This window comes from Sceloporus undulatus, chromosome 3 (genome assembly GCF_019175285.1).
Source record: "Sceloporus undulatus isolate JIND9_A2432 ecotype Alabama chromosome 3, SceUnd_v1.1, whole genome shotgun sequence".
NCBI lineage: Eukaryota > Metazoa > Chordata > Lepidosauria > Squamata > Phrynosomatidae > Sceloporus > Sceloporus undulatus.
In genome coordinates, this window is record NC_056524.1 from 234,489,312 (window position 1) to 234,499,115 (window position 9,804).

Genomic DNA, 9,804 nt, shown 5'->3' on the forward strand with positions numbered 1-9,804 from the left:
TTGATGAAAATGTATCAGAAAATATATTTTCTTTCCTACCTTTTGTGATGTCAGTTTATAAACTAAAATAGAATTTGGTTGAATACTTAGACCTATGAATAATTTTTCTGAGGCTGATTAATACTTTTTTTGCAAAAAAAAAAAATTGAACCAGGAAATTAAATGTTGTGCATTCCAAAAAGGGAGGAGATAAAGCTAGCACTCAAGTGACCACAGTGGCATTCCTTCAGTATCTTGATTATTATTATTTTGCCACTAAAATTAGATTGGTGGGCACATTGAGTCATTCCCAAGATTGCTGTCTCCTTCTTGAAATTGGATGTACTTGCGGTCAAAAACTGACCTTTGGGTCATGCTGACTCAGGGCTAGCTTTCTTCAGATCCCATGTATATTCTGAGAATCATTTACACTTGATCCCTTGTCTTCTTAATCTGCACAGAACCAGTTTTGAAAGCAGAAAAAAATTCAATAATTTCCATGCGAGTGGGGCTATCAAAATCATACAGGCACTTTCAAAATTAGAAGGATTTATTGAAGAAAGTAAGATTGTAGTAAGGCTGTAGTAGATTTTTAATTCCTCCCACAGCTACTGTGCAATCCTATTTCATAGGTAACTTCTAAGACAGTTTTTGTTTTTTATCTTGCAGTGGCCACAAAGTTACAATGCATACAAATCTCCCTTGCTTCTTTGCTTCAGCAGATAACCTGTTTGAAGTAACAACAGAAGTTCTGTTTGATTATACAAGGCAGTAGAACTGGAGATTAGGGAGTTGCATTGCTTGTTTCAGTTGGTATTTTTGAAAAAACCACTAGAAGATACATTATCACCTTTGTTGCAGAATTGGGGAAAGATAGCTGTCATGCACTTGATTCTCACTTCATTACCTTATCTTCGTATGTTTTGTTTTGCAATTGTTCACTGGAAGGCAAATGGGCTTAATTTGCAACTCTCATTGTTGAGGTTTGGATCTCTGAGGAAATCCCATTCTGCAAGGAAAATCGTTGACCATAGTCAATACCCATTTCCTGTCAGTCTGGTTGTGTCTCTTCAAGTGCTTGTTGACTTATGGTGACTCCACAATTGTATTGTTTCTTAGGCGAATACTCGAAGTGTTTTGTTTTTTTACATTCCCTCCTCTAAAATATAGCCTACGCATCTGCTATTCACTGGCACCCAGGTCTTAAACCAGGGCTGACCCTGTTTAGCTTCCAAGATCAGACAGGATCTAGTGCCTTTGAGTATTTAGGCTGCTGATCTGTGGCAGAAGTAGCAATTCAGATCATTAAGAAGACTCAAGAGTGACCTGAGAAACATAGTAGTTCACATGGGCCAAAGTATTTAAAACTGATCCCTGGAGGCAAACTAAAAAACATTTTTTTGCTCTAGTGAACATCCTTTTATTATTCCAGGTATTTAAAGTCTTTTTAACTGCTCTTTTAGGCTGCTTTCAATGGCTATTAGAGGGTATCCGTATATTTTTTTGTAACTAGTTTATGATTGTGCTTATAACCTCCTTGAAAATGATGTTGAAATGTTTTGTAGAAATTATAGCCATATTTAATTTCATAAGAGGAATCAGTTAGTTGTATTGGATCTTGTTTGTCTTCAAAACATTTTAAAGGAGGCCACTGAAATAGCTTTTAAATGAGATGCTAATTCATAAAGAGGAACTGTATGTTTATGGACATAACAATCGCTGTTGACCTATACATCAAGTAGATTTGGTGTTTAAACCAGTTTCATTTCTGATTTTGGAAAAGAAAGAATTGTGGAAAAGGAAACATTTCCTGTAGTAAAGTGTGATTTGTGATAATTTCAGCATTCCCTGAGCTGGAGATGGACAATGAAAAACAATCTAATTGGAAACAGGCCTGACAAAGCCTAGCCAATGCAGTTTTTGCTAGGTGTTGTTTTTACAGCAGGCTCCTCAAAAATGTTCAGACATTTTCATGTTTCAGTTTATTCTATACAGTCCCATTTAATGAACAAAGATAATTAAGGCTTCCTTTATAATGCGCTCAACCACATTTAGTTGTGGAACTACTTTAAGGAGTGTTTTGTGCATGCTTTCAATGTATAAACAAACTCAAAGTTGTTGGATAGTGGGATTCAGAAAGATCATTCTTTGGGACCTGGGAGAGCTTTGCCAGTCAGACTAAGCAGTACAACATTAGAGAATCTAAAGGTCTCTATGTTCTTACATTACTTCAAAATAGTGAATATTAAATTTCATCATCCAAAGTATATACATAGACTGCCCGACAATGAAGACAAACAGACAGAAATTATGGCCAGTGTTGGAACAAAAGGACTTAACTACCTGGAGTGTTGTTCTGAATCAACTGAGGCACTTTTTAAAATACCTTAATATTACCACCTGTAGTACCTGGAGACTGCTGGAGAAAATGCAATTCTTCACAAAATGTATAATCAGTTCATGAATGAGGTTGGAAGGTAGTATTAATAAAGAAAACAACACAGAAATTGAATAACTCCTGTAAAAACAATTTGAAACTGCTCCTTTAAAGTGAATTTGAAGGCCAACTATAAAATGTTGCTTGCTAGAGCAAAAAAGGAAAAATTTAGGTGATGTCTGCATGGCCAGAATACACTGGAAGTCCCAGAGTATTGCTGGGCCATCATTTGAGCCTGAAGCTCCAACATTACCTGGCACTCTGGAGTGATGGCGGTGGCTGATTACAAGCATGCCTGTTCTGCTACCACAGGCCAAAAATGAGGTGCCCAGCATTGATTACGTGGCTGAGCACTTCATTCTGACCTCAGAGAGAGCACCTTGTGGTGGCAGTGATAGGTGGCATAGCAGGACACGTCATAAACAAACTGTCCCACCACTGCTCCAGAGGGCTCCAGATCTCCTAAACATCATTTTGCATTCTTAATGACCCAAATTAGTTTGGCCTTGTCAACAAATCTGGCCACTTCACTGCTCACTTCTAACTCTGTATCATTTATGAAGATGTAAAAAGCCCTGATCTCAGTTTAGATGCTCCAAATCTGTTGTGGAATAAGTGCCACACAGGAGGGAACATGCGAATACTGCCTCTCCTGTCACAAATAAAACTAAATGCATTTGCAGTCATTTCCCAAACACTGAGGAAAATTTCTGAATAGGAGAGGCTTTGTACTGCCAATGATGGCTCACCATTCAGTCCCTTGGAGAGTAATGCTGGGTAACACAGGCTCTCCTGTTTCAGAAAGTTCTACATGTGAAGGATGGTTGTGAAACTCTGATCGAGAGCTACTAATTTTCCTTTCTCACACATTTACCTGGCACAGAATCCAAAAGCCAAAATAAGGATATCTGGGGTGGGGGTGGGGTGAGATTATTACTTTTTATGTCCCTTACTTATGAAAACTCTTATAGGAGATTGTTGGAAGCTGGATTTGTTGTGGGATCTCAACATTTTGTTTATATGTAGATGTGGCGAGACATATCTCAAATTCAAGACTCTGAATGAGCTTATAATTTGCTGGTTTGTTAATTAGCAAAATAAAACTCTGAAAAGTTTTCAGGGAAGCAGGGATGATAGGCTAGTCAAAACTAAGAACTGCTGTTTACACCCAAAATAGACATAAGATAAATTTTCTAAAGCAATAACTAAAACAAGTGGAGCTATGTTAAGAGTTTGATTGTCTCGGTTGAAGTTACTGCCTGAAACTGAGGCTGGCAGAGCTATTTCAGGTCTTAACTAGCTTCTGCTAAATGCCAATACCACATCCTGGAATTTCCTTAATTAGAATTTGCAAACAGAATATTGAAAGTTGGTTTATGAAACAAAAGAAGAATGAGAATATAAAATATTGAGTCTCAAATTATTTTTCTACAATTCAAACTTTTTTTTATTAAAGTATGAATGCCTTTATGTTGCAGAATAGTTTACATACTTGGAAAGCAATAAGCGCATTTTCAAGAGGCTCATGTCCTCGTCTGTAGGATCCCATGATCAATCTACATGCTGTAAACATGATTGCTCACATACATACACCACACACACGCACACACACACAAACATACAAAGTGTACATATTCACACACATGGAACAGACATCTATAGCTATCTGCTTTGATTAGCTTTCTTTTAAGGCTTCTGTAAGGTGCCCTAGTGCTCCCAACTTTACCACGATTTATGAACAAGACGGTATAAAGGAGCAGCATTACCTGCAAACTTTTTATCAGCACTTGGCCTTTAATTTTTTTTAACCAGCAGTTACTTAAGTTGAGAATCCATTCATTGAAACGAAAGAGGATTCTGGAAATACTACTTTTGAGTTTTGAATCAGAAACAAATCATCTGCATTTAAACTTGAACCCAAAGGACCCTTGGAATTTCCCCTACACAAGATGGCTGAGATCACTGTGATAGCTCAAACTGGTCCTTGAAAGTAATGGGCCACCAGACAAATAAACCAATACGGAAATGATTAGTGGTAGGACTAAGTTCTCATTTCATGCCATGACTGAAGGAGGACATATGGACACAGCCTAGGGACTTTACAATCTCTCTCTCTCTCTCACTCAACCTTCAGCAGCAACCCTAGTTGCTGAACCAGGGATTCAAAGAGAGTGAATTCACAAACCAGATTTCCCACCCTTCACCCTACTTTTTGGTATCCCTGCAGTATTAAAAAAATAATAGGGCTAAGTACAAGGTGAGTGGCTGCAGGTGTGTTAAAATGGAAAAATGACTAAATAAAATATATCATATGATTATAAGGTGTAAATAGAAACATCTTTGAATAGTCAAACTGTGAAATGTGAATTAACTGTAGGCTGTCAGCCTGCTTCCTAAAAGGTTGCAGGTAGCTATTCAACCCAGGTCAACAAGATTAGCTGTTGGCCACCAAACTGTATTTCTCTCTATCCACCCATTTTCTCTGTAGAAAGAAACACACTTGCTAGTGTATTAGATACTAGCAAAACCCTAAAATGTTCTTATTGTTAGAACTGCTCAGTGGATTTCAATAAGTAAATAGAAATAATTATCATCCTTTGAGGAGCCTGAACAGTTAGAGCTGAAATGGAACTGGAAAATAAAATGATCAAAAAGAAAACAAGCTTTGTCACTTTTAAGAAAACAACAGCAGCAGATTTCATTGTGATGCAGTTATTATAAGATGCATTATTTAGGAATTTACTGAGCTTCATGTATTTTTTTTGAAAAGCTGATCAGTCAAGTATTGGGAGTCCTATTACTCTCAAACTGAACTGTTGCTTATTCATCCATATGCTTTTATTCCCAGGGCCATTTCTACTTTTGCTTAACCATCAACAGGTTAAAGTCAGCCATCATCAGATTCCATTTCTTGAGACATTTCTTCAGATGAGCTATTTCTGTGGATCCGGCCATCACTTTCATGCTCATGGAAAGTTCTTAAAGGCCTCCTCATGCATGAGCCAAATTCTTGGCTTCTAGCTGCTCTCACACTCTACAGCGTGGCAGCCATTTGGTAGGACAAATCGTCGTTGATCTCCCGATAAACCCAAGCAAAATGTTTGGGCTGCATTATGGTCGGCAGTGCAGTAAGCAATACGTGCAACCTGAAAGGTATCCATGTGGACAGTGGCCTCTCCTTTGAGGTCCAGTAGGTGAAGCCAAACTTGGAAAGGGCGGATTTCCAGGGAGCATTAGATGGGAAGATGTCCTCTCTGGCAAGAGTGTGGTTTTCCACAATTCAATGACTGGGTTTCTCTGTACAACCTGACAAAAACTGCATTCCTGTTGTGGAAACTTTACCAAATATGTAACCTGAGAAGAGAGAGGGAAAAAGAGAGAGAGAGGGAAAAAAACAAAGTTTTCAATTATACACTTTTGTGTTTTTATTTAACATCTTAAATTGTTTCTACAGAACGTCTAAGAATCACTTCTCATCACATGTGTGCTTGTTCATTCAGATCAGGTATATTTAGCAAGGGATCTTCAAAGCTCAGCTGACATTAAATCAGTGCATTATATTTCCATCACTCTCTAGTGCAGGGTCAGCAACTTGCGGCTCCGCCCCCCCAGGCCGGATGGCCGGCCCGCCAAGGCCTACCCTGCCGGCCCCTGCGCCAGTCCGTGCCGACCGATTGCCAGCCGATTTTCCTCCGTTTCCTCCCCTCCCAGCAGTTCCGGCCGCCATTTTGTTTAATTTTTCAAATGGCGGCCCAAAGTCTCGCAGTGACCTCAGGATGGCAACGGTCACGGGCGAGATTTTGGCACCGCCATTTTGCCGAAAAAGAAAAACAAAATGGCGGCGCCCATTAGGAGGGCCTGGTGCAGCCCCTCAAGCACTCCACACAGGGCTCCAGGGGGCTGCAGCAGGCCTGCATCCAGGCTGCCACCATTTGCCCTCCTGCCCTCCCTCCTCCTTATGAATAGCAGCAGGCAGGGGAAAGGAGGAGGAGGACGAGAAGGGGAGAAGCCACGCTCGGCCACCTAAGAGCAAAGCCAGAGAAGAGGTTGGTTGCTTCCTTAGGTGCTTTTTCCCTTCTATTTCTGAATTGCAATTTTTTTTTTAGTAGTTCATTATTATTCTATTATATTTTGCCCATGGTGGGTTTCATTGCAAAAAAAACTCCTTTCAGTTCCCCTTGTGCTTCTCTGGGTTGAGACAGTGGAGGCATGCTTTTTCCCTTCTATTCTGACATTAGCATTTTAAGTAGTAATCTTGTTAATGTTATTCTTATATGTATTTATTTGCCCATAGGTGGGTTTCATTGCAAAAACTCCCTTTCCAGTTCCTTGTGCTTCTTCCCGAGAGGAGACTCAGTGGGTGCATGCTTTCTTCCCGGCTATTTGGTGCATAGTGCATTGGTTAGTGAGTTGCCATGGGCTGAGTGAACCGTTGTATGGATTGGATTGGATTTGGATGTATCGATAGAAGAGCCATGCATGCATGCATCAATGCATGCACTCCGGGGGCGGAGCATGCGGCCCCACCCCTGGAGGGTGGAAGCTCCACCCCTCAGCATGGTGGCCCTGCCCCCAGAGGGTGGACAAGCTTCGCACAACCCCAGCATGTTGGCCCCGCCCGCCGGAGGGTGGAGAGCTGCCAACCCCAACTGTTTCAGGCCCCCCCAGTTGTCCCGATGGGTCAAAACAGCAACCCGGCCCCCGGCCTCAAAACAGAGGTTGCCTACCCCTGCTGCTAGTGCATGGGTTGCCGCCCAACGTGGAAGGAGGTAGGGGCCCCAAAAGTAAGGGTCGGTCTAAGCGTTCTTTGGGGCCACCAATAGATTCTAGGACATGTGAAATGTAGGACATGTTAGAGGAAATGGCTAAGGAGACATTCAAACAAAATGGAGGACACAACCAAATAAAAGCTTGGAAGCAATATAAATATAAATCCGTAATCTAGCACAATGCTCAAAGTGGAGGATAATTGGTGGGAATCCCTCCTGCCTGGGACAGGAAAAGACCGAGAATGGGAGGACAGTGGCCCAGGAAAGGAGGGAAAATCTGGTCACCTCTAATAAGCAGCAGACATCCCCTCCATCCCTCAGCGTTCTTTCTTTCCATGCTTGCTTCCTTCTTACTCGTCCTTACCTTCCGTTACCTTCCTTCCTTCCTTTCTTTCTTTCTTTCCTCCCTCCCTCTCTCCCTCCTTTCCTTCCATTTTTTAATTTCCTTGCTTCTCAGCTCCTTCCCTGCCTTCCTTTTTCTTTTCTTTCTCTTGCTTTCTTTCTTTTCTTTTCGTTCTCTTTCGATCCCTCTTTCGTTTCTTTCCTTCTTGTCCTTTCCCTGCTCCCTCCCTTCCCCTAGCCTGTTTCTTTCTTTCTGGCTTTTCTCCCCTCTTTCTCCCCTCCCTCCCTCTCCTCCCTCACTCCCTACGTCCATCATCACCTCCTTTCCGTTCATTTCCTTGTCCTTTCTTTCTTTCTTCACTTCCTTGATTCTCATCTTTTCGTTCCTTTCCTTCCCCTTCTTGCTTTCTCAGAGGAGGCAGGGGAAAGAGACAAGTGACATCCGCATGCCTGCATTGTCGTCGTGCTTCCTCCCTCCTCTGCCGAGGTCGTTCGCCTTTGAGTGGCCTGGGGTTTTTGCCAGGTGGGCCATCCTCGCTGGACTCAGCAGTACAAGGAGAGGACAGGAGGACAAACACGCGGGCAGAGTGTTCCTTGTCTTCGTTTCCCCCATCCTCTCATTGTCTTTTTTTTCCCACCCATCGCTGGGCGATGCAACCTTGGTGAGGAGGAGGAGGACGGGGGTAAGCGACAAGAACAAAAATCCGCCCAATCCACATTGTCCTCTTCTGCCAAAGCCTGTTGAGTGGAAAGGACTGCGTAAAAACCCCAGGCGGCACTCGAATGACCACGGCAGAGGACAAGGAGGACATATGCAGTGGGTGGGTTTGCCTTGTCTCTTTCCCCTCCGTCCTCACTCCTCGTCTTGCTGTAGTTGCTGACCAATTTGAGTGGCCTGGTCGGGCTTTTGCCTAGGTTCAGGCAGCCCTTGCGAGGATGAGGATCCTGAATCCCAGGCCGCCCCAGCAAAAAGGCACGCCAGTCCCCCTTCCGTCCTCCTCCTCGCACCATACACACCACCAGTGAAGAACCCTGGGCCCCTTATACCTTAATGAACGCAAACCCCTGCACTCATCTCGCTCTTTTGCTCTCTCGCTGCTCCTGCTCTCTCTCCTCCCTGCCCCCCCCCCACCCCCCATGCCTCCGGTGCTACTCTGCCGTGCTGGTGCACTGCAAAAAGCTCCTCCCTCAGGGCCTCACTCCCTCTGGGGTTGAGAAAGAGCTGTAAGCCTTGCCCCAGCAAAAGCCTCTCCTGGCAAAGTCCTGGGGGAAGGGAATCTCCATTGCTCCCATCCTCCAAAGCTGAAGCCCTGTGGCATATCAGGATGAGGACTCTGGGAGCCAGGACATCCTTTTCCTCCTGACTTGATTTGGCCCTGGGCCTGCTTTAGAATCCTTTTGGCAGGTTCGCAATCTGGCGCCCCAGGCCGCACAGTTGTGTACACGACCCCTGCTCTAGTGCATCTAAGGGCCAATCTTTCTATCACTTGTTTAACCACATTTATACTAAAAAGCTGGAAGACTTAGGGCGCCAGTTTCCCAGACAGGCCAAATACACTGTTCTAACAGCGTAACTCAGGGTTAACTGGAACCATGCAGCAACCCCAACAATGGTCCCTAACCCTAGTACAGTGCGGTGCCGTAAACAATGCAATTGGTGCACTCAGTCATAACTGGCGTGGCCCAACAAAAAGAAACCATGCTTTTCGCAGGTTTCTTTTTTTCTCTCCGCAGGGAGAAGCCCATGCGGTTTGGGTGCTGGCGGCTCTCCTGTCCCGGAGGAAGGAAAAAAGGCGCTGGCAAGGGCCTACCCTTTTTTGGGAGGGGTCTGTACCAGGCCTTAGTTACTGAGCAGATGTGGTTCACACTTGCACTTATCAAATGGTTTTTTTTTCTATTTTTACTTAAGAAATCAAAAGGATAGCAGAAATGGGCATTGCTTCAAGGGACATGTCTCACGTTCCTTGGTTGCAAACTATTTGCTGAAACCACCTGTCCATGTGATTTGTTTCTCTATATCTTACGAGTCCATCAACAGAGGGCAACAAACGGGGTCTGTTTCTTACAAGAAAGTGGCCGTCACAGGGGCCTTTTTCCTGCTGTGCCAGGTTACTGAAATAGACGACATCCTCACCAAATAATGCTATTTGGTACATTATAACAAAACAAATTTATGTGGTCATAGCATATGAGAACTACAAAAAGCAATTTTGGGTAGGCTGCCAGTTTGGGATGTAGCAGTTTGAGTTTGGAATAGGCTCCTGGTGTCCACAGTTT

General features: G+C 43.2%; 1 pseudogene; it reads right to left on the reverse strand.

Annotated features, from left to right (window-relative positions):
* Positions 1-5,179: 5,179 nt before the first annotated feature.
* Positions 5,180-7,903, reverse strand: LOC121925964 (annotated as a pseudogene).
* Positions 7,904-9,804: the final 1,901 nt, after the last annotated feature.